This window comes from Hyla sarda, unplaced genomic scaffold (genome assembly GCF_029499605.1).
Source record: "Hyla sarda isolate aHylSar1 unplaced genomic scaffold, aHylSar1.hap1 scaffold_1065, whole genome shotgun sequence".
In the NCBI taxonomy this organism is placed as follows: domain Eukaryota; kingdom Metazoa; phylum Chordata; class Amphibia; order Anura; family Hylidae; genus Hyla; species Hyla sarda.
The window spans coordinates 39610-67384 of record NW_026607684.1 but is presented as its reverse complement, the minus strand read 5'-3'; the positions used below and the strand labels follow the sequence as shown (position 1 = coordinate 67384).

Genomic DNA, 27775 nt, shown 5'->3' with positions numbered 1-27775 from the left:
CTGCTGTGAAGGTTCTAGGTGACATCACAAATCCCTATGGTTACATACACAACAAAGCTGGGTTGTTGTTGTTTACACTCTGCAAGGCCTGTGGAAGTGAGTGACATCATAGCACTGTAGTTCTGAGGGTTCTAGATGGATGCAACAATCTCCTGTTGCTTCTATGAAGGCCATAATAGACGACATCACCAAACAGCTCCATAGTCACATACACAGCAAAGGAGAGATGTTGTTTACACCTAGTGATGTCAGTGGTATTGAGTGACATCACAGCACAGTGCTAAGGCTCCTGGGCCTGGACACAGCAGCGGCTGCAATATCTCAACGGAGAATACGTTTATATATATGTGTGTGTGTGCGCGTATATATATATATATATATATATATATATATATATATATATATATATATTTCTCCGCCGAAATCACTTTTAAACCCATTTCCACCTTTTTTTCCCTTCTCTTCCTCTTACTTTTTTTTCACGTTTTTTTACGTTTTTCTCCTTTTCGCCTCTTTTCTGGGCGTATTATTCTTCTTTTTCTTCTTTTTTTTCGTCTAATGCATACCCCATCAGTGCAGCAATGCTTATTCAATACCGCCAGCAGATGGAGACACTGGGGGATAATTTTCTAAGGATTTATACTGATTTTTCCTGTCTGAATTTGTCGCACAGAAAGTTGCAGGCCAAATATGTGTGACATTTCTGCGACTTTAGCTTCTAGAGCATTTTTACAACATTATACATAGGTGCTGAATACATAAAAAGCGACTGTTCAGCGACAGACAAGTCGCATCGGCTGAAAGTAGGCCAGAATGTCAGTCCATGTTGGAGCAGGTTTAGATACAGTCTAAAGTATAGATCTCAAAGTCTGTGCACAGAATTTAGCAAGGGCCTCGCACCTTCTGATGCATCAGGTAGGTGCACAATAGCATAGCCTAACCCTCTGTACTTTGGTCTATATTGATGCGGGACATAGACAGCCAGCTGATGACCAATCCATTAGTGCAATGTATGGCTGGAAGCATTTGTCTTTGCCTTTGCAATACCACAGAAGCAATGCATGGTCAATGTACAGCAATGACACACCTGTGTGAACAGCCAGGAGACCCCCCCCCCCCCATGTTATGTTACATAGTTACATAGTTAGTACGGTCGAAAAAAGACATATGTCCATCAAGTTCAACCAGGGAATTAAGGGGTAGGGGTGTGGCGCGATATTGGGGAAGGGATGAGATTTTATATTTCTTCATAAGCATTAATCTTATTTTGTCAATTAGGAACATTCAGCACCCACCCGCTATCAAGGCAGCTGCCTATCATGTCATGCCCTACCTGCACAGGTGTGCTGGCTACTCAAATGATCCAATTAAGGAGGCCATTTAGTCAGCAGCAGCAGAAGTCCTGTGCCTGGACGCTCCAACAGCGGCCAGACACAAGCAGAAGCAGAAGCAGCAGCAGCACCACCTTTTGTTTTTTGGCTGCAGCAGCAGCAAGGCCCACAGGGCTGGCTAGCTGGCTAGCAAGCAGGTAGCAATGAAAGTAGGAATCTTTCTTTTTAACCCTGTAAGGGGGTGGTGCACTGTACCCGAAGATACTGCCATATCGGGTCAATGCATAGGGCGACGGAAGCAAGCTTCGAAATCGGCCCCCGTTCTCAAAAATCCATTTAATATATGGTCCCCAGATAGGGGACGTATCAGATATTAAACTGATAAGAACAGATACTACACTTGATCTTAGCCAAAAGGCCGAGAAGCGATAACCGTGAAAGGGGCGGGCCCAACAAGGTGCCCTTCATGGGCACTATCACTGCTTGCTGTCAGGGAGGCTGCCAGACAATTTTCCATGCACACTCTGGGCTGGGGGGCAGTCAACCACCAGTACACACAGCAGAACCTAAACCCATACCATTATTGCTAAGCAGCAAGACAGGGGCCCATTGCACTCCCACGGGGCCTTTTTAAATGCAATCCATAACCCGGATTTGCCAGGAACCCTTCTTACTCCTCCTACTTGCATGTGACACTGGGCTTAGGATCTGCATAGGAAACACACACACAAGCACACACCTACCTTTGTTGCCTGCAGATGCCTCCTTGGCTGTCCCCAAACGGTATCAAACCAACACCCACGGGAAGCTGTAAGCATAGAGGACATGCCTGCACCCCATTGGACTTACCTGTGTGGGTTAAACCCGGGTTATTTGACAACCTATGGCGGTGATGGTTCTGCTCAGGCAGAGCAGTGCTGATGCTCCTCATAAAGCTGTCGCTGCTGTGAAGGTTCTAGGTGACATCACAAATCCCTATGGTTACATACACAACAAAGCTGGGTTGTTGTTGTTTACACTCTGCAAGGCCTGTGGAAGTGAGTGACATCATAGCACTGTAGTTCTGAGGGTTCTAGATGGATGCAACAATCTCCTGTTGCTTCTATGAAGGCCATAATAGACGACATCACCAAACAGCTCCATAGTCACATACACAGCAAAGGAGAGATGTTGTTTACACCTAGTGATGTCAGTGGTATTGAGTGACATCACAGCACAGTGCTAAGGCTCCTGGGCCTGGACACAGCAGCGGCTGCAATATCTCAACGGAGAATACGTTTATATATATGTGTGTGTGTGCGCGTATATATATATATATATATATATATATATATATATATATATTTCTCCGCCGAAATCACTTTTAAACCCATTTCCACCTTTTTTTCCCTTCTCTTCCTCTTACTTTTTTTTCACGTTTTTTTACGTTTTTCTCCTTTTCGCCTCTTTTCTGGGCGTATTATTCTTCTTTTTCTTCTTTTTTTTCGTCTAATGCATACCCCATCAGTGCAGCAATGCTTATTCAATACCGCCAGCAGATGGAGACACTGGGGGATAATTTTCTAAGGATTTATACTGATTTTTCCTGTCTGAATTTGTCGCACAGAAAGTTGCAGGCCAAATATGTGTGACATTTCTGCGACTTTAGCTTCTAGAGCATTTTTACAACATTATACATAGGTGCTGAATACATAAAAAGCGACTGTTCAGCGACAGACAAGTCGCATCGGCTGAAAGTAGGCCAGAATGTCAGTCCATGTTGGAGCAGGTTTAGATACAGTCTAAAGTATAGATCTCAAAGTCTGTGCACAGAATTTAGCAAGGGCCTCGCACCTTCTGATGCATCAGGTAGGTGCACAATAGCATAGCCTAACCCTCTGTACTTTGGTCTATATTGATGCGGGACATAGACAGCCAGCTGATGACCAATCCATTAGTGCAATGGATGGCTGGAAGCATTTGTCTTTGCCTTTGCAATACCACAGAAGCAATGCATGGTCAATGTACAGCAATGACACACCTGTGTGAACAGCCAGGAGACCCCCCCCCCCCCCCCCCCATGTTATGTTACATAGTTACATAGTTAGTACGGTCGAAAAAAGACATATGTCCATCAAGTTCAACCAGGGAATTAAGGGGTAGGGGTGTGGCGCGATATTGGGGAAGGGATGAGATTTTATATTTCTTCATAAGCATTAATCTTATTTTGTCAATTAGGAACATTCAGCACCCACCCGCTATCAAGGCAGCTGCCTATCATGTCATGCCCTACCTGCACAGGTGTGCTGGCTACTCAAATGATCCAATTAAGGAGGCCATTTAGTCAGCAGCAGCAGAAGTCCTGTGCCTGGACGCTCCAACAGCGGCCAGACACAAGCAGAAGCAGAAGCAGCAGAAGCAGCAGCAGCACCACCTTTTGTTTTTTGGCTGCAGCAGCAGCAAGGCCCACAGGGCTGGCTAGCTGGCTAGCCAGCAAGCAGGTAGCAATGAAAGTAGGAATCTTTCTTTTTAACCCTGTAAGGGGGTGGTGCACTGTACCCGAAGATACTGCCATATCGGGTCAATGCATAGGGCGACGGAAGCAAGCTTCGAAATCGGCCCCCGTTCTCAAAAATCCATTTAATATATGGTCCCCAGATAGGGGACGTATCAGATATTAAACTGATAAGAACAGATACTACACTTGATCTTAGCCAAAAGGCCGAGAAGCGATAACCGTGAAAGGGGCGGGCCCAACAAGGTGCCCTTCATGGGCACTATCACTGCTTGCTGTCAGGGAGGCTGCCAGACAATTTTCCATGCACACTCTGGGCTGGGGGGCAGTCAACCACCAGTACACACAGCAGAACCTAAACCCATACCATTATTGCTAAGCAGCAAGACAGGGGCCCATTGCACTCCCACGGGGCCTTTTTAAATGCAATCCATAACCCGGATTTGCCAGGAACCCTTCTTACTCCTCCTACTTGCATGTGACACTGGGCTTAGGATCTGCATAGGAAACACACACACAAGCACACACCTACCTTTGTTGCCTGCAGATGCCTCCTTGGCTGTCCCCAAACGGTATCAAACCAACACCCACGGGAAGCTGTAAGCATAGAGGACATGCCTGCACCCCATTGGACTTACCTGTGTGGGTTAAACCCGGGTTATTTGACAACCTATGGCGGTGATGGTTCTGCTCAGGCAGAGCAGTGCTGATGCTCCTCATAAAGCTGTCGCTGCTGTGAAGGTTCTAGGTGACATCACAAATCCCTATGGTTACATACACAACAAAGCTGGGTTGTTGTTGTTTACACTCTGCAAGGCCTGTGGAAGTGAGTGACATCATAGCACTGTAGTTCTGAGGGTTCTAGATGGATGCAACAATCTCCTGTTGCTTCTATGAAGGCCATAATAGACGACATCACCAAACAGCTCCATAGTCACATACACAGCAAAGGAGAGATGTTGTTTACACCTAGTGATGTCAGTGGTATTGAGTGACATCACAGCACAGTGCTAAGGCTCCTGGGCCTGGACACAGCAGCGGCTGCAATATCTCAACGGAGAATACGTTTATATATATGTGTGTGTGTGCGCGTATATATATATATATATATATATATATATATATATATATATATATTTCTCCGCCGAAATCACTTTTAAACCCATTTCCACCTTTTTTTCCCTTCTCTTCCTCTTACTTTTTTTTCACGTTTTTTTACGTTTTTCTCCTTTTCGCCTCTTTTCTGGGCGTATTATTCTTCTTTTTCTTCTTTTTTTTCGTCTAATGCATACCCCATCAGTGCAGCAATGCTTATTCAATACCGCCAGCAGATGGAGACACTGGGGGATAATTTTCTAAGGATTTATACTGATTTTTCCTGTCTGAATTTGTCGCACAGAAAGTTGCAGGCCAAATATGTGTGACATTTCTGCGACTTTAGCTTCTAGAGCATTTTTACAACATTATACATAGGTGCTGAATACATAAAAAGCGACTGTTCAGCGACAGACAAGTCGCATCGGCTGAAAGTAGGCCAGAATGTCAGTCCATGTTGGAGCAGGTTTAGATACAGTCTAAAGTATAGATCTCAAAGTCTGTGCACAGAATTTAGCAAGGGCCTCGCACCTTCTGATGCATCAGGTAGGTGCACAATAGCATAGCCTAACCCTCTGTACTTTGGTCTATATTGATGCGGGACATAGACAGCCAGCTGATGACCAATCCATTAGTGCAATGGATGGCTGGAAGCATTTGTCTTTGCCTTTGCAATACCACAGAAGCAATGCATGGTCAATGTACAGCAATGACACACCTGTGTGAACAGCCAGGAGACCCCCCCCCCCCCCCCCCATGTTATGTTACATAGTTACATAGTTAGTACGGTCGAAAAAAGACATATGTCCATCAAGTTCAACCAGGGAATTAAGGGGTAGGGGTGTGGCGCGATATTGGGGAAGGGATGAGATTTTATATTTCTTCATAAGCATTAATCTTATTTTGTCAATTAGGAACATTCAGCACCCACTCGCTATCAAGGCAGCTGCCTATCATGTCATGCCCTACCTGCACAGGTGTGCTGGCTACTCAAATGATCCAATTAAGGAGGCCATTTAGTCAGCAGCAGCAGAAGTCCTGTGCCTGGACGCTCCAACAGCGGCCAGACACAAGCAGAAGCAGAAGCAGCAGAGGTAGCAGCAGCACCACCTTTTGTTTTTTGGCTGCAGCAGCAGCAAGGCCCACAGGGCTGGCTAGCTGGCTAGCCAGCAAGCAGGTAGCAATGAAAGTAGGAATCTTTCTTTTTAACCCTGTAAGGGGGTGGTGCACTGTACCCGAAGATACTGCCATATCGGGTCAATGCATAGGGCGACGGAAGCAAGCTTCGAAATCGGCCCCCGTTCTCAAAAATCCATTTAATATATGGTCCCCAGATAGGGGACGTATCAGATATTAAACTGATAAGAACAGATACTACACTTGATCTTAGCCAAAAGGCCGAGAAGCGATAACCGTGAAAGGGGCGGGCCCAACAAGGTGCCCTTCATGGGCACTATCACTGCTTGCTGTCAGGGAGGCTGCCAGACAATTTTCCATGCACACTCTGGGCTGGGGGGCAGTCAACCACCAGTACACACAGCAGAACCTAAACCCATACCATTATTGCTAAGCAGCAAGACAGGGGCCCATTGCACTCCCACGGGGCCTTTTTAAATGCAATCCATAACCCGGATTTGCCAGGAACCCTTCTTACTCCTCCTACTTGCATGTGACACTGGGCTTAGGATCTGCATAGGAAATGTTACGCCGAGCGCTCCGGGTCCCCGTTCCTCCCCGGAGCGCTCGCCTCATCCTCGTTGCTGCAGCGCCCCGGTCAGATCCACTGACCGGGTGCGCTGCGGTCCCGCCTCCAGCCGGGATGCGATTGGCGATGCGGGTAGCGCCCGCTCGCGATGCGCACCCCGGCTCCCCTACCTGACTCGCTCTCCGTCTGTTCTGTCCCGGCGTGCGCGGCCCCGCTCCCTAGGGCGCGCGCGCGCCGGGTCTCTGCGATTTAAAGGGCCACTGCGCCGCTGATTGGCGCAGTGGTTCCAATTAGTGTGTTCACCTGTGCACTTCCCTATATCACCTCACTTCCCCTGCACTCCCTGGCCGGATCTTGTTGCCTTAGTGCCTAGTGAAAGCGTTCCCTTGTCTGTTCCTAGCCCGTGTTCCTGACCTCCTGCCGTTGCCCCTGACTACGATCCTTGCTGCCTGCCTCGACCTTCTGCTACGTCCGACCTTGCTTCTGCCTACTCCCTTGTACCTCGCCTATCTTCAGCATCTTCAGCAGTCAGAGAGGTGAGCCGTTGCTAGTGGATACGACCTGGTCACTACCGCCGCAGCAAGACCATCCCGCTTTGCGGCGGGCTCTGGTGAAAACCTGTAGTGGCTTAGAACCGGTCCACTAGCGCGGTCCTCGCCAATCCCTCTCTGGCACAGAGGATCCACCTCCTGCCAGCCGGCATCGTGACAGTAGATCCGGCCATGGATCCCGCTGAAGATCCTACACTGGTCGCCCAGCTAGCCCTAAAGATCGCCCAACGAGATCAACAGCTGGCATACTTGACCTCCGAGGCACTGCGTATTCAGTCACAGATACAGCAGCTGCAGATACAGTCACAGCTACAGCTGCAACTACCATCTCCTCCGCCGGCTCCTGCAACTCCTCCGCAGCAACCGGCCGTTCCTAACCCCTGCTTGTCCCTGCCGGACAAATTTGGCGTAAAGATCGCCCAACGAGATCAACAGCTGGCATACTTGATCTCCGAGACACAGCGTCTTCAGTCACAGTTACAGCAGCTGCTGCCGCAGATACAGCAACTTCAGTCACAGCAGCTGCTGCCGCAGATACAGCAACTTCAGTCACAGCTACAGCTGCAACAACCATCTCCTCCGCCGGCTCCTGCAACTCCTCCGCAGCAACCGGCCGTTCCTAACCCCTGCTTGTCCCTGCCGGACAAGTTTGATGGGGACCGCAATGATTCTGCCACAGCCACAGTCCAGTCCTTCTTCGCTGAGGTCCGTGGTGTCTTCGAGGAGCCTGCCCGAGCTTCTTCTGCCGAGATTGCCCTGCTGAACCTGGAACAGGGTGTTTCTTCCATTGGCGAGTACGCCATTCAGTTCCGTACTCTTGCTTACGAGTTGTCCTGGAATAGTGAGGTTCTCTGCGCGACCTTTAAAAAAGGCCTATCCAGCAACATTAAAGATGTTCTGGCCGCACGAGAGACTCCTGCTGACCTACATGAACTCATTCATCTTGCCACTCGCATTGACATGCGTTCTTCCGGATGGCGTCTGGAGCTCCGCCTGGATATGGACTTTGTTCGCACGAAGCGTTTTTTCTCCCCGGCTCCTCTCTCCTCTGGTCCTCTGCAATCCGTTCCTGTGCTTCCCGCCGCGGAGGCTATGCAAGTTGACCGGTCTCGCTTGACACCTCAAGAGAGGACACGACGCCGCATGGAGAATCTTTGCCTGTACTATGCCGGTACCGAACACTTCCTGAAGGATTGTCCTATCCGTCCTCCCCGCCTGGAAAGACGTACGCTGACTCCGCACAAAGGTGACACAGTTCTTGATGTCAACTCTGCTTCTCCACGCCTTACTGTGCCTGTGCGGATATCTGCCTCTACCTTCTCCTTCTCTACTATGGTCTCCTTGGATTCCGGATCTGCAGGAAAAATTTTTTTGGCCTCTCTTATCAACAGGTTCTACGTCCCTGTGACCAGTCTCGCCAGACCCCTCTACATCTGTTGTATTAACAATAAAAGATTGGACTATCTCATGCGTTTCCGCACAGAACCCCTCCTAATGTGCATCGGACCTCATCACGGAAAAATGTATTTTTTTTTCCTCAGGTTCTTTGGCCCCAAGAAGAGGGGGAGACCCAAGGGGGGGGGTACTGTTACGCCGAGCGCTCCGGGTCCCCGTTCCTCCCCGGAGCGCTCGCCTCATCCTCGTTGCTGCTGCGCCCCGGTCAGATCCACTGACCGGGTGCGCTGCGGTCCCGCCTCCAGCCGGGATGCGATTGGCGATGCGGGTAGCGCCCGCTCGCGATGCGCACCCCGGCTCCCCTACCTGACTCGCTCTCCGTCTGTTCTGTCCCGGCGCGCGCGGCCCCGCTCCCTAGGGCGCGCGCGCGCCGGGTCTCTGCGATTTAAAGGGCCACTGCGCCGCTGATTGGCGCAGTGGTTCCAATTAGTGTGTTCACCTGTGCACTTCCCTATATCACCTCACTTCCCCTGCACTCCCTGGCCGGATCTTGTTGCCTTAGTGCCTAGTGAAAGCGTTCCCTTGTCTGTTCCTAGCCCGTGTTCCTGACCTCCTGCCGTTGCCCCTGACTACGATCCTTGCTGCCTGCCTCGACCTTCTGCTACGTCCGACCTTGCTTCTGCCTACTCCCTTGTACCTCGCCTATCTTCAGCATCTTCAGCAGTCAGAGAGGTGAGCCGTTGCTAGTGGATACGACCTGGTCACTACCGCCGCAGCAAGACCATCCCGCTTTGCGGCGGGCTCTGGTGAAAACCTGTAGTGGCTTAGAACCGGTCCACTAGCGCGGTCCTCGCCAATCCCTCTCTGACACAGAGGATCCACCTCCTGCCAGCCGGCATCGTGACAGGAAACACACACACAAGCACACACCTACCTTTGTTGCCTGCAGATGCCTCCTTGGCTGTCCCCAAACGGTATCAAACCAACACCCACGGGAAGCTGTAAGCATAGAGGACATGCCTGCACCCCATTGGACTTACCTGTGTGGGTTAAACCCGGGTTATTTGACAACCTATGGCGGTGATGGTTCTGCTCAGGCAGAGCAGTGCTGATGCTCCTCATAAAGCTGTCGCTGCTGTGAAGGTTCTAGGTGACATCACAAATCCCTATGGTTACATACACAACAAAGCTGGGTTGTTGTTGTTTACACTCTGCAAGGCCTGTGGAAGTGAGTGACATCATAGCACTGTAGTTCTGAGGGTTCTAGATGGATGCAACAATCTCCTGTTGCTTCTATGAAGGCCATAATAGACGACATCACCAAACAGCTCCATAGTCACATACACAGCAAAGGAGAGATGTTGTTTACACCTAGTGATGTCAGTGGTATTGAGTGACATCACAGCACAGTGCTAAGGCTCCTGGGCCTGGACACAGCAGCGGCTGCAATATCTCAACGGAGAATACGTTTATATATATGTGTGTGTGTGCGCGTATATATATATATATATATATATATATATATATATATATATATATATATTTCTCCGCCGAAATCACTTTTAAACCCATTTCCACCTTTTTTTCCCTTCTCTTCCTCTTACTTTTTTTTCACGTTTTTTTACGTTTTTCTCCTTTTCGCCTCTTTTCTGGGCGTATTATTCTTCTTTTTCTTCTTTTTTTTCGTCTAATGCATACCCCATCAGTGCAGCAATGCTTATTCAATACCGCCAGCAGATGGAGACACTGGGGGATAATTTTCTAAGGATTTATACTGATTTTTCCTGTCTGAATTTGTCGCACAGAAAGTTGCAGGCCAAATATGTGTGACATTTCTGCGACTTTAGCTTCTAGAGCATTTTTACAACATTATACATAGGTGCTGAATACATAAAAAGCGACTGTTCAGCGACAGACAAGTCGCATCGGCTGAAAGTAGGCCAGAATGTCAGTCCATGTTGGAGCAGGTTTAGATACAGTCTAAAGTATAGATCTCAAAGTCTGTGCACAGAATTTAGCAAGGGCCTCGCACCTTCTGATGCATCAGGTAGGTGCACAATAGCATAGCCTAACCCTCTGTACTTTGGTCTATATTGATGCGGGACATAGACAGCCAGCTGATGACCAATCCATTAGTGCAATGGATGGCTGGAAGCATTTGTCTTTGCCTTTGCAATACCACAGAAGCAATGCATGGTCAATGTACAGCAATGACACACCTGTGTGAACAGCCAGGAGACCCCCCCCCCCCCCCCCCCCATGTTATGTTACATAGTTACATAGTTAGTACGGTCGAAAAAAGACATATGTCCATCAAGTTCAACCAGGGAATTAAGGGGTAGGGGTGTGGCGCGATATTGGGGAAGGGATGAGATTTTATATTTCTTCATAAGCATTAATCTTATTTTGTCAATTAGGAACATTCAGCACCCACCCGCTATCAAGGCAGCTGCCTATCATGTCATGCCCTACCTGCACAGGTGTGCTGGCTACTCAAATGATCCAATTAAGGAGGCCATTTAGTCAGCAGCAGCAGAAGTCCTGTGCCTGGACGCTCCAACAGCGGCCAGACACAAGCAGAAGCAGAAGCAGCAGAGGTAGCAGCAGCACCACCTTTTGTTTTTTGGCTGCAGCAGCAGCAAGGCCCACAGGGCTGGCTAGCTGGCTAGCCAGCAAGCAGGTAGCAATGAAAGTAGGAATCTTTCTTTTTAACCCTGTAAGGGGGTGGTGCACTGTACCCGAAGATACTGCCATATCGGGTCAATGCATAGGGCGACGGAAGCAAGCTTCGAAATCGGCCCCCGTTCTCAAAAATCCATTTAATATATGGTCCCCAGATAGGGGACGTATCAGATATTAAACTGATAAGAACAGATACTACACTTGATCTTAGCCAAAAGGCCGAGAAGCGATAACCGTGAAAGGGGCGGGCCCAACAAGGTGCCCTTCATGGGCACTATCACTGCTTGCTGTCAGGGAGGCTGCCAGACAATTTTCCATGCACACTCTGGGCTGGGGGGCAGTCAACCACCAGTACACACAGCAGAACCTAAACCCATACCATTATTGCTAAGCAGCAAGACAGGGGCCCATTGCACTCCCACGGGGCCTTTTTAAATGCAATCCATAACCCGGATTTGCCAGGAACCCTTCTTACTCCTCCTACTTGCATGTGACACTGGGCTTAGGATCTGCATAGGAAACACACACACAAGCACACACCTACCTTTGTTGCCTGCAGATGCCTCCTTGGCTGTCCCCAAACGGTATCAAACCAACACCCACGGGAAGCTGTAAGCATAGAGGACATGCCTGCACCCCATTGGACTTACCTGTGTGGGTTAAACCCGGGTTATTTGACAACCTATGGCGGTGATGGTTCTGCTCAGGCAGAGCAGTGCTGATGCTCCTCATAAAGCTGTCGCTGCTGTGAAGGTTCTAGGTGACATCACAAATCCCTATGGTTACATACACAACAAAGCTGGGTTGTTGTTGTTTACACTCTGCAAGGCCTGTGGAAGTGAGTGACATCATAGCACTGTAGTTCTGAGGGTTCTAGATGGATGCAACAATCTCCTGTTGCTTCTATGAAGGCCATAATAGACGACATCACCAAACAGCTCCATAGTCACATACACAGCAAAGGAGAGATGTTGTTTACACCTAGTGATGTCAGTGGTATTGAGTGACATCACAGCACAGTGCTAAGGCTCCTGGGCCTGGACACAGCAGCGGCTGCAATATCTCAACGGAGAATACGTTTATATATATGTGTGTGTGTGCGCGTATATATATATATATATATATATATATATATATATATTTCTCCGCCGAAATCACTTTTAAACCCATTTCCACCTTTTTTTCCCTTCTCTTCCTCTTACTTTTTTTTCACGTTTTTTTACGTTTTTCTCCTTTTCGCCTCTTTTCTGGGCGTATTATTCTTCTTTTTCTTCTTTTTTTCCGTCTAATGCATACCCCATCAGTGCAGCAATGCTTATTCAATACCGCCAGCAGATGGAGACACTGGGGGATAATTTTCTAAGGATTTATACTGATTTTTCCTGTCTGAATTTGTCGCACAGAAAGTTGCAGGCCAAATATGTGTGACATTTCTGCGACTTTAGCTTCTAGAGCATTTTTACAACATTATACATAGGTGCTGAATACATAAAAAGCGACTGTTCAGCGACAGACAAGTCGCATCGGCTGAAAGTAGGCCAGAATGTCAGTCCATGTTGGAGCAGGTTTAGATACAGTCTAAAGTATAGATCTCAAAGTCTGTGCACAGAATTTAGCAAGGGCCTCGCACCTTCTGATGCATCAGGTAGGTGCACAATAGCATAGCCTAACCCTCTGTACTTTGGTCTATATTGATGCGGGACATAGACAGCCAGCTGATGACCAATCCATTAGTGCAATGGATGGCTGGAAGCATTTGTCTTTGCCTTTGCAATACCACAGAAGCAATGCATGGTCAATGTACAGCAATGACACACCTGTGTGAACAGCCAGGAGACCCCCCCCCCCCCCATGTTATGTTACATAGTTACATAGTTAGTACGGTCGAAAAAAGACATATGTCCATCAAGTTCAACCAGGGAATTAAGGGGTAGGGGTGTGGCGCGATATTGGGGAAGGGATGAGATTTTATATTTCTTCATAAGCATTAATCTTATTTTGTCAATTAGGAACATTCAGCACCCACCCGCTATCAAGGCAGCTGCCTATCATGTCATGCCCTACCTGCACAGGTGTGCTGGCTACTCAAATGATCCAATTAAGGAGGCCATTTAGTCAGCAGCAGCAGAAGTCCTGTGCCTGGACGCTCCAACAGCGGCCAGACACAAGCAGAAGCAGAAGCAGCAGAAGCAGCAGCAGCACCACCTTTTGTTTTTTGGCTGCAGCAGCAGCAAGGCCCACAGGGCTGGCTAGCTGGCTAGCCAGCAAGCAGGTAGCAATGAAAGTAGGAATCTTTCTTTTTAACCCTGTAAGGGGGTGGTGCACTGTACCCGAAGATACTGCCATATCGGGTCAATGCATAGGGCGACGGAAGCAAGCTTCGAAATCGGCCCCCGTTCTCAAAAATCCATTTAATATATGGTCCCCAGATAGGGGACGTATCAGATATTAAACTGATAAGAACAGATACTACACTTGATCTTAGCCAAAAGGCCGAGAAGCGATAACCGTGAAAGGGGCTGGCCCAACAAGGTGCCCTTCATGGGCACTATCACTGCTTGCTGTCAGGGAGGCTGCCAGACAATTTTCCATGCACACTCTGGGCTGGGGGGCAGTCAACCACCAGTACACACAGCAGAACCTAAACCCATACCATTATTGCTAAGCAGCAAGACAGGGGCCCATTGCACTCCCACGGGGGCCTTTTTAAATGCAATCCATAACCCGGATTTGCCAGGAACCCTTCTTACTCCTCCTACTTGCATGTGACACTGGGCTTAGGATCTGCATAGGAAACACACACACAAGCACACACCTACCTTTGTTGCCTGCAGATGCCTCCTTGGCTGTCCCCAAACGGTATCAAACCAACACCCACGGGAAGCTGTAAGCATAGAGGACATGCCTGCACCCCATTGGACTTACCTGTGTGGGTTAAACCCGGGTTATTTGACAACCTATGGCGGTGATGGTTCTGCTCAGGCAGAGCAGTGCTGATGCTCCTCATAAAGCTGTCGCTGCTGTGAAGGTTCTAGGTGACATCACAAATCCCTATGGTTACATACACAACAAAGCTGGGTTGTTGTTGTTTACACTCTGCAAGGCCTGTGGAAGTGAGTGACATCATAGCACTGTAGTTCTGAGGGTTCTAGATGGATGCAACAATCTCCTGTTGCTTCTATGAAGGCCATAATAGACGACATCACCAAACAGCTCCATAGTCACATACACAGCAAAGGAGAGATGTTGTTTACACCTAGTGATGTCAGTGGTATTGAGTGACATCACAGCACAGTGCTAAGGCTCCTGGGCCTGGACACAGCAGCGGCTGCAATATCTCAACGGAGAAAACGTTTATATATATGTGTGTGTGTGCGCGTATATATATATATATATATATATATATATATATATATATATATATATATATTTCTCCGCCGAAATCACTTTTAAACCCATTTCCACCTTTTTTTCCCTTCTCTTCCTCTTACTTTTTTTTCACGTTTTTTTACGTTTTTCTCCTTTTCGCCTCTTTTCTGGGCGTATTATTCTTCTTTTTCTTCTTTTTTTTCGTCTAATGCATACCCCATCAGTGCAGCAATGCTTATTCAATACCGCCAGCAGATGGAGACACTGGGGGATAATTTTCTAAGGATTTATACTGATTTTTCCTGTCTGAATTTGTCGCACAGAAAGTTGCAGGCCAAATATGTGTGACATTTCTGCGACTTTAGCTTCTAGAGCATTTTTACAACATTATACATAGGTGCTGAATACATAAAAAGCGACTGTTCAGCGACAGACAAGTCGCATCGGCTGAAAGTAGGCCAGAATGTCAGTCCATGTTGGAGCAGGTTTAGATACAGTCTAAAGTATAGATCTCAAAGTCTGTGCACAGAATTTAGCAAGGGCCTCGCACCTTCTGATGCATCAGGTAGGTGCACAATAGCATAGCCTAACCCTCTGTACTTTGGTCTATATTGATGCGGGACATAGACAGCCAGCTGATGACCAATCCATTAGTGCAATGGATGGCTGGAAGCATTTGTCTTTGCCTTTGCAATACCACAGAAGCAATGCATGGTCAATGTACAGCAATGACACACCTGTGTGAACAGCCAGGAGACCCCCCCCCCCCCCATGTTATGTTACATAGTTACATAGTTAGTACGGTCGAAAAAAGACATATGTCCATCAAGTTCAACCAGGGAATTAAGGGGTAGGGGTGTGGCGCGATATTGGGGAAGGGATGAGATTTTATATTTCTTCATAAGCATTAATCTTATTTTGTCAATTAGGAACATTCAGCACCCACCCGCTATCAAGGCAGCTGCCTATCATGTCATGCCCTACCTGCACAGGTGTGCTGGCTACTCAAATGATCCAATTAAGGAGGCCATTTAGTCAGCAGCAGCAGAAGTCCTGTGCCTGGACGCTCCAACAGCGGCCAGACACAAGCAGAAGCAGAAGCAGCAGAAGCAGCAGCAGCACCACCTTTTGTTTTTTGGCTGCAGCAGCAGCAAGGCCCACAGGGCTGGCTAGCTGGCTAGCCAGCAAGCAGGTAGCAATGAAAGTAGGAATCTTTCTTTTTAACCCTGTAAGGGGGTGGTGCACTGTACCCGAAGATACTGCCATATCGGGTCAATGCATAGGGCGACGGAAGCAAGCTTCGAAATCGGCCCCCGTTCTCAAAAATCCATTTAATATATGGTCCCCAGATAGGGGACGTATCAGATATTAAACTGATAAGAACAGATACTACACTTGATCTTAGCCAAAAGGCCGAGAAGCGATAACCGTGAAAGGGGCGGGCCCAACAAGGTGCCCTTCATGGGCACTATCACTGCTTGCTGTCAGGGAGGCTGCCAGACAATTTTCCATGCACACTCTGGGCTGGGGGGCAGTCAACCACCAGTACACACAGCAGAACCTAAACCCATACCATTATTGCTAAGCAGCAAGACAGGGGCCCATTGCACCCCCACGGGGCCTTTTTAAATGCAATCCATAACCCGGATTTGCCAGGAACCCTTCTTACTCCTCCTACTTGCATGTGACACTGGGCTTAGGATCTGCATAGGAAACACACACACAAGCACACACCTACCTTTGTTGCCTGCAGATGCCTCCTTGGCTGTCCCCAAACGGTATCAAACCAACACCCACGGGAAGCTGTAAGCATAGAGGACATGCCTGCACCCCATTGGACTTACCTGTGTGGGTTAAACCCGGGTTATTTGACAACCTATGGCGGTGATGGTTCTGCTCAGGCAGAGCAGTGCTGATGCTCCTCATAAAGCTGTCGCTGCTGTGAAGGTTCTAGGTGACATCACAAATCCCTATGGTTACATACACAACAAAGCTGGGTTGTTGTTGTTTACACTCTGCAAGGCCTGTGGAAGTGAGTGACATCATAGCACTGTAGTTCTGAGGGTTCTAGATGGATGCAACAATCTCCTGTTGCTTCTATGAAGGCCATAATAGACGACATCACCAAACAGCTCCATAGTCACATACACAGCAAAGGAGAGATGTTGTTTACACCTAGTGATGTCAGTGGTATTGAGTGACATCACAGCACAGTGCTAAGGCTCCTGGGCCTGGACACAGCAGCGGCTGCAATATCTCAACGGAGAATACGTTTATATATATGTGTGTGTGTGCGCGTATATATATATATATATATATATATATATATATATATATATATATATATATTTCTCCGCCGAAATCACTTTTAAACCCATTTCCACCTTTTTTTCCCTTCTCTTCCTCTTACTTTTTTTTCAAGTTTTTTTACGTTTTTCTCCTTTTCGCCTCTTTTCTGGGCGTATTATTCTTCTTTTTCTTCTTTTTTTTCGTCTAATGCATACCCCATCAGTGCAGCAATGCTTATTCAATACCGCCAGCAGATGGAGACACTGGGGGATAATTTTCTAAGGATTTATACTGATTTTTCCTGTCTGAATTTGTCGCACAGAAAGTTGCAGGCCAAATATGTGTGACATTTCTGCGACTTTAGCTTCTAGAGCATTTTTACAACATTATACATAGGTGCTGAATACATAAAAAGCGACTGTTCAGCGACAGACAAGTCGCATCGGCTGAAAGTAGGCCAGAATGTCAGTCCATGTTGGAGCAGGTTTAGATACAGTCTAAAGTATAGATCTCAAAGTCTGTGCACAGAATTTAGCAAGGGCCTCGCACCTTCTGATGCATCAGGTAGGTGCACAATAGCATAGCCTAACCCTCTGTACTTTGGTCTATATTGATGCGGGACATAGACAGCCAGCTGATGACCAATCCATTAGTGCAATGGATGGCTGGAAGCATTTGTCTTTGCCTTTGCAATACCACAGAAGCAATGCATGGTCAATGTACAGCAATGACACACCTGTGTGAACAGCCAGGAGACCCCCCCCCCCCCCCCCCATGTTATGTTACATAGTTACATAGTTAGTACGGTCGAAAAAAGACATATGTCCATCAAGTTCAACCAGGGAATTAAGGGGTAGGGGTGTGGCGCGATATTGGGGAAGGGATGAGATTTTATATTTCTTCATAAGCATTAATCTTATTTTGTCAATTAGGAACATTCAGCACCCACCCGCTATCAAGGCAGCTGCCTATCATGTCATGCCCTACCTGCACAGGTGTGCTGGCTACTCAAATGATCCAATTAAGGAGGCCATTTAGTCAGCAGCAGCAGAAGTCCTGTGCCTGGACGCTCCAACAGCGGCCAGACACAAGCAGAAGCAGAAGCAGCAGAAGCAGCAGCAGCACCACCTTTTGTTTTTTGGCTGCAGCAGCAGCAAGGCCCACAGGGCTGGCTAGCTGGCTAGCCAGCAAGCAGGTAGCAATGAAAGTAGGAATCTTTCTTTTTAACCCTGTAAGGGGGTGGTGCACTGTACCCGAAGATACTGCCATATCGGGTCAATGCATAGGGCGACGGAAGCAAGCTTCGAAATCGGCCCCCATTCTCAAAAATCCATTTAATATATGGTCCCCAGATAGGGGACGTATCAGATATTAAACTGATAAGAACAGATACTACACTTGATCTTAGCCAAAAAGCCGAGAAGCGATAACCGTGAAAGGGGCGGGCCCAACAAGGTGCCCTTCATGGGCACTATCACTGCTTGCTGTCAGGGAGGCTGCCAGACAATTTTCCATGCACACTCTGGGCTGGGGGGCAGTCAACCACCAGTACACACAGCAGAACCTAAACCCATACCATTATTGCTAAGCAGCAAGACAGGGGCCCATTGCACTCCCACGGGGCCTTTTTAAATGCAATCCATAACCCGGATTTGCCAGGAACCCTTCTTACTCCTCCTACTTGCATGTGACACTGGGCTTAGGATCTGCATAGGAAACACACACACAAGCACACACCTACCTTTGTTGCCTGCAGATGCCTCCTTGGCTGTCCCCAAACGGTATCAAACCAACACCCACGGGAAGCTGTAAGCATAGAGGACATGCCTGCACCCCATTGGACTTACCTGTGTGGGTTAAACCCGGGTTATTTGACAACCTATGGCGGTGATGGTTCTGCTCAGGCAGAGCAGTGCTGATGCTCCTCATAAAGCTGTCGCTGCTGTGAAGGTTCTAGGTGACATCACAAATCCCTATGGTTACATACACAACAAAGCTGGGTTGTTGTTGTTTACACTCTGCAAGGCCTGTGGAAGTGAGTGACATCATAGCACTGTAGTTCTGAGGGTTCTAGATGGATGCAACAATCTCCTGTTGCTTCTATGAAGGCCATAATAGACGACATCACCAAACAGCTCCATAGTCACATACACAGCAAAGGAGAGATGTTGTTTACACCTAGTGATGTCAGTGGTATTGAGTGACATCACAGCACAGTGCTAAGGCTCCTGGGCCTGGACACAGCAGCGGCTGCAATATCTCAACGGAGAATACGTTTATATATATGTGTGTGTGTGCGCGTATATATATATATATATATATATATATATATATATATATATATATATTTCTCCGCCGAAATCACTTTTAAACCCATTTCCACCTTTTTTTCCCTTCTCTTCCTCTTACTTTTTTTTCACGTTTTTTTACGTTTTTCTCCTTTTCGCCTCTTTTCTGGGCGTATTATTCTTCTTTTTCTTCTTTTTTTTCGTCTAATGCATACCCCATCAGTGCAGCAATGCTTATTCAATACCGCCAGCAGATGGAGACACTGGGGGATAATTTTCTAAGGATTTATACTGATTTTTCCTGTCTGAATTTGTCGCACAGAAAGTTGCAGGCCAAATATGTGTGACATTTCTGCGACTTTAGCTTCTAGAGCATTTTTACAACATTATACATAGGTGCTGAATACATAAAAAGCGACTGTTCAGCGACAGACAAGTCGCATCGGCTGAAAGTAGGCCAGAATGTCAGTCCATGTTGGAGCAGGTTTAGATACAGTCTAAAGTATAGATCTCAAAGTCTGTGCACAGAATTTAGCAAGGGCCTCGCACCTTCTGATGCATCAGGTAGGTGCACAATAGCATAGCCTAACCCTCTGTACTTTGGTCTATATTGATGCGGGACATAGACAGCCAGCTGATGACCAATCCATTAGTGCAATGGATGGCTGGAAGCATTTGTCTTTGCCTTTGCAATACCACAGAAGCAATGCATGGTCAATGTACAGCAATGACACACCTGTGTGAACAGCCAGGAGACCCCCCCCCCCCCATGTTATGTTACATAGTTACATAGTTAGTACGGTCGAAAAAAGACATATGTCCATCAAGTTCAACCAGGGAATTAAGGGGTAGGGGTGTGGCGCGATATTGGGGAAGGGATGAGATTTTATATTTCTTCATAAGCATTAATCTTATTTTGTCAATTAGGAACATTCAGCACCCACCCGCTATCAAGGCAGCTGCCTATCATGTCATGCCCTACCTGCACAGGTGTGCTGGCTACTCAAATGATCCAATTAAGGAGGCCATTTAGTCAGCAGCAGCAGAAGTCCTGTGCCTGGACGCTCCAACAGCGGCCAGACACAAGCAGAAGCAGAAGCAGCAGAAGCAGCAGCAGCACCACCTTTTGTTTTTTGGCTGCAGCAGCAGCAAGGCCCACAGGGCTGGCTAGCTGGCTAGCCAGCAAGCAGGTAGCAATGAAAGTAGGAATCTTTCTTTTTAACCCTGTAAGGGGGTGGTGCACTGTACCCGAAGATACTGCCATATCGGGTCAATGCATAGGGCGACGGAAGCAAGCTTCGAAATCGGCCCCCGTTCTCAAAAATCCATTTAATATATGGTCCCCAGATAGGGGACGTATCAGATATTAAACTGATAAGAACAGATTTTTTTTTTTTTAAGTTAACCCTCAGAACTCCATCAGAGCTCTAAGTTCTTATTTGAGCTTGATTTTTTTGTTCATCATCAGGAAAACCCGTTTTTCTTTATTTCTTTATCTTTTTTAACAATAAAAGAAACCATATTTAAAACATAAAAAAATATTTAACCAAAACTAACCATGCAATATTTCACCAAAGAGGATTACCAAAAGGTCATTCCTCTTCTCCATGCAAAAACCATCAAGAACTCTAGGAAACCACAAGTTATTGCACCTCTCTGCATCTCACTTTTAGCTGGAACCGCCAGCCACGCCGGAACTTTGTATGTTTCCACAAATCTATCCACATCTGCGTGAAACGAACGATAAACTTTATCCCTTGCTTCATTGATTTTGTATCCCAATCTTTCTTTTAGACTACCCAAATCCTTGTCAAAGGCCTTTTTCTCTTTATTTGTCACACTCTCGAAAACAACATCAAGAGAGCCTCCATACCTTACCGGTATAAATTCATCTTCTTCATTTTCTTTCCTTTTCTTCTCCTCCACCACTTTTCTAGTTGGAGCTTCTTCCCCTTCCGGTTCTTCACTCACCTCAATTTCCTCCTCTCTATTTCTTTTCATACCCTCCTTCTTCTTCTTCTTCCTCTTAGGACACGTGCCTACCAGATGCCCCTCATCACCACATAGGTGACATTTTTTCTTTTCTTTACATGCTTCTGGTTCATGGCCTTCTCCTTGACATTTATAGCACCACAAGATGTCGCAGAAATCTTTCCTATGCCCGTACTTCTTACACTTTCGACAAAAGTCGTCCATGCCAGAAAAGAACAGGTCCCCATTAACTGTGCCAATCTTAAAACGACCAGGCGGATACATTAGCCTTCCATCAGGTGCTTTCTGAAACTTTACTTGAAATTTCCACTTCGTCGTCCAAAGACCGAATTGATTATATATCTTGCCTTTTGGCTTCACCTCCTCACAGAATCTGGAAAGGAACAAAACAATCTCCTCTTCTGGGATATACGGACTGTACATCCTTACAGTTAGAAGTCTTTCCTGCGTCGGAAAATGGGGAGTAATCTCTACCCCTCCCAACACAGGGTGCGACTTCCACAGCAATGCTTTATTGCAGAACATACCACAGTCCTCCTCCGAAACCAGAACCACGTCATAGATACCACTTCTTGGAAATTCCAGCATGGATAATATCTGTTCCTTCTTCAGCTCAAAGAGCTTGAACAAAATCTCTTCAACTACGAAAAATAAGCCTCTCTCCTTCTTCTCAGGGTCCAAAAGAGTAACACGAACTCCATTTCGTAGTCTGGCGTAGCTAGGTACACCTACAGCAGGATCTTCTGTCTTGCCAGCCTCCTCCATCGCAGAACAAAACACCTCCCCTACTGCAAGCAGGTAGGTGGTGATCGCTCCTCGTTGCCCAGGGACTAAGCCGCTACCCTGATGTCAGCAAGGGGGTTTAGTCCCACCAAAAGATGGAACGATCCCCCAGGGAAAAGGAGCGGGTACCCCGGGCACCTTCCAGCCAGATCAAGTAAGCAAATACTACACTTGATCTTAGCCAAAAGGTCGAGAAGCGATAACCGTTAAAGGGGCGGGCCCAACAAGGTGCCCTTCATGGGCACTATCACTGCTTGCTGTCAGGGAGGCTGCCAGACAATTTTCCATGCACACTCTGGGCTGGGGGGCAGTCAACCACCAGTACACACAGCAGAACCTAAACCCATACCATTATTGCTAAGCAGCAAGACAGGGGCCCATTGCACTCCCACGGGGCCTTTTTAAATGCAATCCATAACCCGGATTTGCCAGGAACCCTTCTTACTCCTCCTACTTGCATGTGACACTGGGCTTAGGATCTGCATAGGAAACACACACACAAGCACACACCTACCTTTGTTGCCTGCAGATGCCTCCTTGGCTGTCCCCAAACGGTATCAAACCAACACCCACGGGAAGCTGTAAGCATAGAGGACATGCCTGCACCCCATTGGACTTACCTGTGTGGGTTAAACCCGGGTTATTTGACAACCTATGGCGGTGATGGTTCTGCTCAGGCAGAGCAGTGCTGATGCTCCTCATAAAGCTGTCGCTGCTGTGAAGGTTCTAGGTGACATCACAAATCCCTATGGTTACATACACAACAAAGCTGGGTTGTTGTTGTTTACACTCTGCAAGGCCTGTGGAAGTGAGTGACATCATAGCACTGTAGTTCTGAGGGTTCTAGATGGATGCAACAATCTCCTGTTGCTTCTATGAAGGCCATAATAGACGACATCACCAAACAGCTCCATAGTCACATACACAGCAAAGGAGAGATGTTGTTTACACCTAGTGATGTCAGTGGTATTGAGTGACATCACAGCACAGTGCTAAGGCTCCTGGGCCTGGACACAGCAGCGGCTGCAATATCTCAACGGAGAATACGTTTATATATATGTGTGTGTGTGCGCGTATATATATATATATATATATATATATATATATATATATATATTTCTCCGCCGAAATCACTTTTAAACCCATTTCCACCTTTTTTTCCCTTCTCTTCCTCTTACTTTTTTTTCACGTTTTTTTACGTTTTTCTGCTTTTCGCCTCTTTTCTGGGCGTATTATTCTTCTTTTTCTTCTTTTTTTTCGTCTAATGCATACCCCATCAGTGCAGCAATGCTTATTCAATACCGCCAGCAGATGGAGACACTGGGGGATAATTTTCTAAGGATTTATACTGATTTTTCCTGTCTGAATTTGTCGCACAGAAAGTTGCAGGCCAAATATGTGTGACATTTCTGCGACTTTAGCTTCTAGAGCATTTTTACAACATTATACATAGGTGCTGAATACATAAAAAGCGACTGTTCAGCGACAGACAAGTCGCATCGGCTGAAAGTAGGCCAGAATGTCAGTCCATGTTGGAGCAGGTTTAGATACAGTCTAAAGTATAGATCTCAAAGTCTGTGCACAGAATTTAGCAAGGGCCTCGCACCTTCTGATGCATCAGGTAGGTGCACAATAGCATAGCCTAACCCTCTGTACTTTGGTCTATATTGATGCGGGACATAGACAGCCAGCTGATGACCAATCCATTAGTGCAATGGATGGCTGGAAGCATTTGTCTTTGCCTTTGCAATACCACAGAAGCAATGCATGGTCAATGTACAGCAATGACACACCTGTGTGAACAGCCAGGAGACCCCCCCCCCCCCATGTTATGTTACATAGTTACATAGTTAGTACGGTCGAAAAAAGACATATGTCCATCAAGTTCAACCAGGGAATTAAGGGGTAGGGGTGTGGCGCGATATTGGGGAAGGGATGAGATTTTATATTTCTTCATAAGCATTAATCTTATTTTGTCAATTAGGAACATTCAGCACCCACCCGCTATCAAGGCAGCTGCCTATCATGTCATGCCCTACCTGCACAGGTGTGCTGGCTACTCAAATGATCCAATTAAGGAGGCCATTTAGTCAGCAGCAGCAGAAGTCCTGTGCCTGGACGCTCCAACAGCGGCCAGACACAAGCAGAAGCAGAAGCAGCAGAAGCAGCAGCAGCACCACCTTTTGTTTTTTGGCTGCAGCAGCAGCAAGGCCCACAGGGCTGGCTAGCTGGCTAGCCAGCAAGCAGGTAGCAATGAAAGTAGGAATCTTTCTTTTTAACCCTGTAAGGGGGTGGTGCACTGTACCCGAAGATACTGCCATATCGGGTCAATGCATAGGGCGACGGAAGCAAGCTTCGAAATCGGCCCCCGTTCTCAAAAATCCATTTAATATATGGTCCCCAGATAGGGGACGTATCAGATATTAAACTGATAAGAACAGATTTTTTTTTAAGTTTCCCTCAGAACTAAATCATAGTTCTAAGATCTCATATGAACTAGATTTTTGTGCTCATCATCAGGTAACTTTTTTTTTTTTTTTTTTTTATTCATTTCCAGAATAAAACAAATTAAAACAACAAAACAACTAACAACAATAACTCAAATAAACCTTAATCCAAAATGAAACCCTTTCTCCATGCGAAAACTGCCAAATAATCAATTAAACCGAATTGAAGAGCTCCACTCTTCAAAGCTTCTTTGACAGGGACTGCCAACCATGGTGACACTTGGTAGGTCGCCATGAAGCGCCTTACATCAGGCTTCATGGACTGCATTATTTTTCCCCTCACAGTTTCAAGCCGGGTATTCACTTTTATTTTAAATTTTACTAGGTCTTGAACAAATATTTCTTTTTCTTCCTTTGGGGCTTGGTCTAGCACCTCACCCAAATATCCAGAAAAATACTCACTGAGAATTATTTTCTTTAATTCCTCTGTTGGCTCCCCTTCAGAAGCCTCACTTACGCTTTCTTCTTCCATTTCTTTTCTTGTGTCCAACTTTTCTTTGCTCTTGCCAGAAACTTTTTTGGCCTCTGGAACTATATTCTCTTCTTTTGTCTTCCTCTTCAATTTCACCCCAACTTCCATAGCCTCAGATTTTTCCGGGCAGTCTTTAACCCCTTAAGGACCGGAGGTTTTTCCGTTTTTGCATTTTCGTTTTTTGCTCCTTGCCTTTAAAAAATCATAACTCTTTCAAATTTACACCTAAAAATCCATATGATGGCTTATTTTTTGCGCCACCAATTCTACTTTGTAATGACGTCAGTCATTTTGCCCAAAAATCTATGGTGAAGCGGGAAAAAAAATCATTGTGCGACAAAATTGAAAAAAAAAACGCTGTTTTGTAACTTTTGGGGGCTTCCGTTTCTACGTAGTACATTTTTCGGTAAAAATGACACCTGATATGTATTCTGTAGGTCCATACGATTAAAATGATACCCTACTTATATAGGTTTGATTTTGTCGGACTTCTGGAAAAAATCATAACTACATGCAGGAAAATTAATACGTTTAAAATTGTCATCTTCTGACCCCTATAACTTTTTTATTTTTCCGTGTATGGGGCGGTATGAGGGCTCATTTTTTGCGCCGTGATCTGAAGTTTTTAACGGTACCATTTTTGCATTGATAGGACTTATTGATCGCTTTTTATTCATTTTTTCATGATATAAAAAGTAACCAAAAATGCACTATTTTGGACTTTGGAATTTTTTTGCGCGCACGCCATTGACCGTGCGGTTTAATTAACGATATATTTTTATAATTCGGACATTTCCGCACGCGGCGATACCATTTATGTTTATTTTTATTTTTATTTACACTGTGTTTTTTCTTTTATGGGAAAAGGGGGGTGATTCAAACTTTTAATAGGGAAGGGGTTAAATGATGTTTATTCACTTTTTTTTTGCACTTTTTTTTTGCAGTGTTATAGGTCCCATAGGGACCTATAACACTGCACACACTGATCTTTTACATTGATCACTGGTTTCTCATAAGAAACCAGTGATCGATGATTCTGCCGCATGACTGCTCATGCCTGGATCTCAGGCACTGAGCAGTCATTCGGCGATCGGACAGCGAGGAGGCAGGTAGGGGCCCTCCCGCTGTCCTGTCAGCTGTTCGGGATGCCGCGATTTCACCGCGGCTATCCCGAACAGCCCACTGAGCTAGCCGGGATGCTTTCGGTTTCACTTTAGACGCGGCGTTCAACTTTGAACGCCGCGTCTAAAGGGTTAATAGCGCGCGGCACAGCGATCAATGCCGCGCGCTATTAGCCACGGGTCCCGGCCGTTGTTAGAGGCCGGGCCCGACCCGCTATGACGCGGGGCCACGCCGTGGCCCCGCGTTATAGATCGGGAGTGGACACATGACGTTCCAGTACGTCATGTGTCCTTAAGGGGTTAAAGAAATGCCCAGTCTTTTTACGGGCCCTGCAGGTCTTACTTTGGCCACACTCAGAAAAGACATGACCTTCCTTTAGACATTTGGTACATATTATCTTTCCACAACTTTCATGCCCGTATTGTTTGCAGTTTTTGCAGAAAGTTCCCATCTCTGGGAAAAATAAATCCCCTGTGTCCTTCCCTATTTTAAACCGAGCTGGTGGGAGCAACAATCTTCCGGGCGCCCCCGCATCCTCTTTCAGTCTGCACAAGAACTTCCATTTTCCTGTCCAAAGCTGGTGTTGGTTAAGGACTTTACCTCTTTCCTCTACTTCCACACAAAATTCCTGCAAAAAGAGCTTGATGTCACTTTCTTTCGCGTATGGCGAGTACATCTTAACTGTGAACAGCTTGGTATTGTCCACAAAGTGCTCAACCAATTTTATGCCTTCCATCTTTGGATGATTCCGGGTTTTCTCCAAGGTTTCCAAAAATTTTCTGTAGAAAGACTTGCTGTTGAAAGTAACATCATAGACCCCCTTTCGAGGGTAATCCATGACTGTCAAGATCTCCATTCTTGGCACTTGGAACAGACCAAACAAGATCTCCACGATTAAGAAGTCCAGATTCTTTTCTCCTCTGGCTTGCTCCTCCACGATAAATCGAACAGCATTTTGGACCCGAGCATATTCAGGTATATCCGCCATGTCTGTTCAGCTGCCGAGATCTTCTTCCGTCCTCTGTTTGCAACCAGGCGACCCAGTGGCTGCCTGGTGATCACTTCTCGTTTCCTGGGGAGTAAGCCGTAACCCCAAAAGCAGCAAGGGGGTGAAGCTCCACCAAATGGGTAGAGCGATCCCCCAAGGCCAAGGCACGGGTACCCCAGGAACCTTCCAGCCAGACCAAGTGAGCAGATACTACACTAGATCTTAGCCAAAAGGCCGAGAAGCGATAACCGTGAAAGGGGCGGACCCAACAAGATGCCCTTCATGGGCACTATCACTGCTTGCTGTCAGGGAGGCTGCCAGACAATTTTCCATGCACACTCTGGGCTGGGGGGCAGTCAACCACCAGTACACACAGCAGAACCTAAACCCATACCATTATTGCTAAGCAGCAAGACAGGGGCCCATTGCACTCCCACGGGGCCTTTTTAAATGCAATCCATAACCCGGATTTGCCAGGAACCCTTCTTACTCCTCCTACTTGCATGTGACACTGGGCTTAGGATCTGCATAGGAAACACACACACAAGCACACACCTACCTTTGTTGCCTGCAGATGCCTCCTTGGCTGTCCCCAAACGGTATCAAACCAACACCCACGGGAAGCTGTAAGCATAGAGGACATGCCTGCACCCCATTGGACTTACCTGTGTGGGTTAAACCCGGGTTATTTGACAACCTATGGCGGTGATGG

The 27775-nt window shown here is 46.8% G+C and overlaps 9 non-coding genes and 1 pseudogene across 9 annotated transcripts; all 10 read right to left on the bottom strand.

Moving 5' to 3' along the window:
- Window positions 1-1570: 1570 nt before the first annotated feature.
- Window positions 1571-1761, bottom strand: LOC130299890 (U2 spliceosomal RNA). The gene has a single exon (XR_008850920.1). It is a non-coding gene; the product is annotated as a U2 spliceosomal RNA (small nuclear RNA).
- Window positions 1762-3853: 2092 nt separating this feature from the next.
- On the bottom strand, window positions 3854-4044 carry LOC130299889 (U2 spliceosomal RNA). The gene has a single exon (XR_008850919.1). It is a non-coding gene; the product is annotated as a U2 spliceosomal RNA (small nuclear RNA).
- A 2095-nt stretch (window positions 4045-6139) lies between these two features.
- Window positions 6140-6330, bottom strand: LOC130299888 (U2 spliceosomal RNA). The gene has a single exon (XR_008850918.1). It is a non-coding gene; the product is annotated as a U2 spliceosomal RNA (small nuclear RNA).
- A 4963-nt stretch (window positions 6331-11293) lies between these two features.
- On the bottom strand, window positions 11294-11484 carry LOC130299887 (U2 spliceosomal RNA). Its single transcript, XR_008850917.1, has one exon. It is a non-coding gene; the product is annotated as a U2 spliceosomal RNA (small nuclear RNA).
- A 2083-nt stretch (window positions 11485-13567) lies between these two features.
- LOC130299885 (U2 spliceosomal RNA) lies at window positions 13568-13758 on the bottom strand. Its single transcript, XR_008850915.1, has one exon. It is a non-coding gene; the product is annotated as a U2 spliceosomal RNA (small nuclear RNA).
- Window positions 13759-15856: 2098 nt separating this feature from the next.
- Window positions 15857-16047, bottom strand: LOC130299884 (U2 spliceosomal RNA). The gene has a single exon (XR_008850914.1). It is a non-coding gene; the product is annotated as a U2 spliceosomal RNA (small nuclear RNA).
- A 2101-nt stretch (window positions 16048-18148) lies between these two features.
- Window positions 18149-18339, bottom strand: LOC130299914 (U2 spliceosomal RNA). Its single transcript, XR_008850942.1, has one exon. It is a non-coding gene; the product is annotated as a U2 spliceosomal RNA (small nuclear RNA).
- Window positions 18340-20431: 2092 nt separating this feature from the next.
- Window positions 20432-20619, bottom strand: LOC130299919 (U2 spliceosomal RNA). The gene has a single exon (XR_008850947.1). It is a non-coding gene; the product is annotated as a U2 spliceosomal RNA (small nuclear RNA).
- Window positions 20620-24263: 3644 nt separating this feature from the next.
- On the bottom strand, window positions 24264-24451 carry LOC130299920 (U2 spliceosomal RNA). The gene has a single exon (XR_008850948.1). It is a non-coding gene; the product is annotated as a U2 spliceosomal RNA (small nuclear RNA).
- A 2698-nt stretch (window positions 24452-27149) lies between these two features.
- Window positions 27150-27309, bottom strand: LOC130299924 (U2 spliceosomal RNA; annotated as a pseudogene).
- Between the last annotated feature and the right edge of the window lie 466 nt (window positions 27310-27775).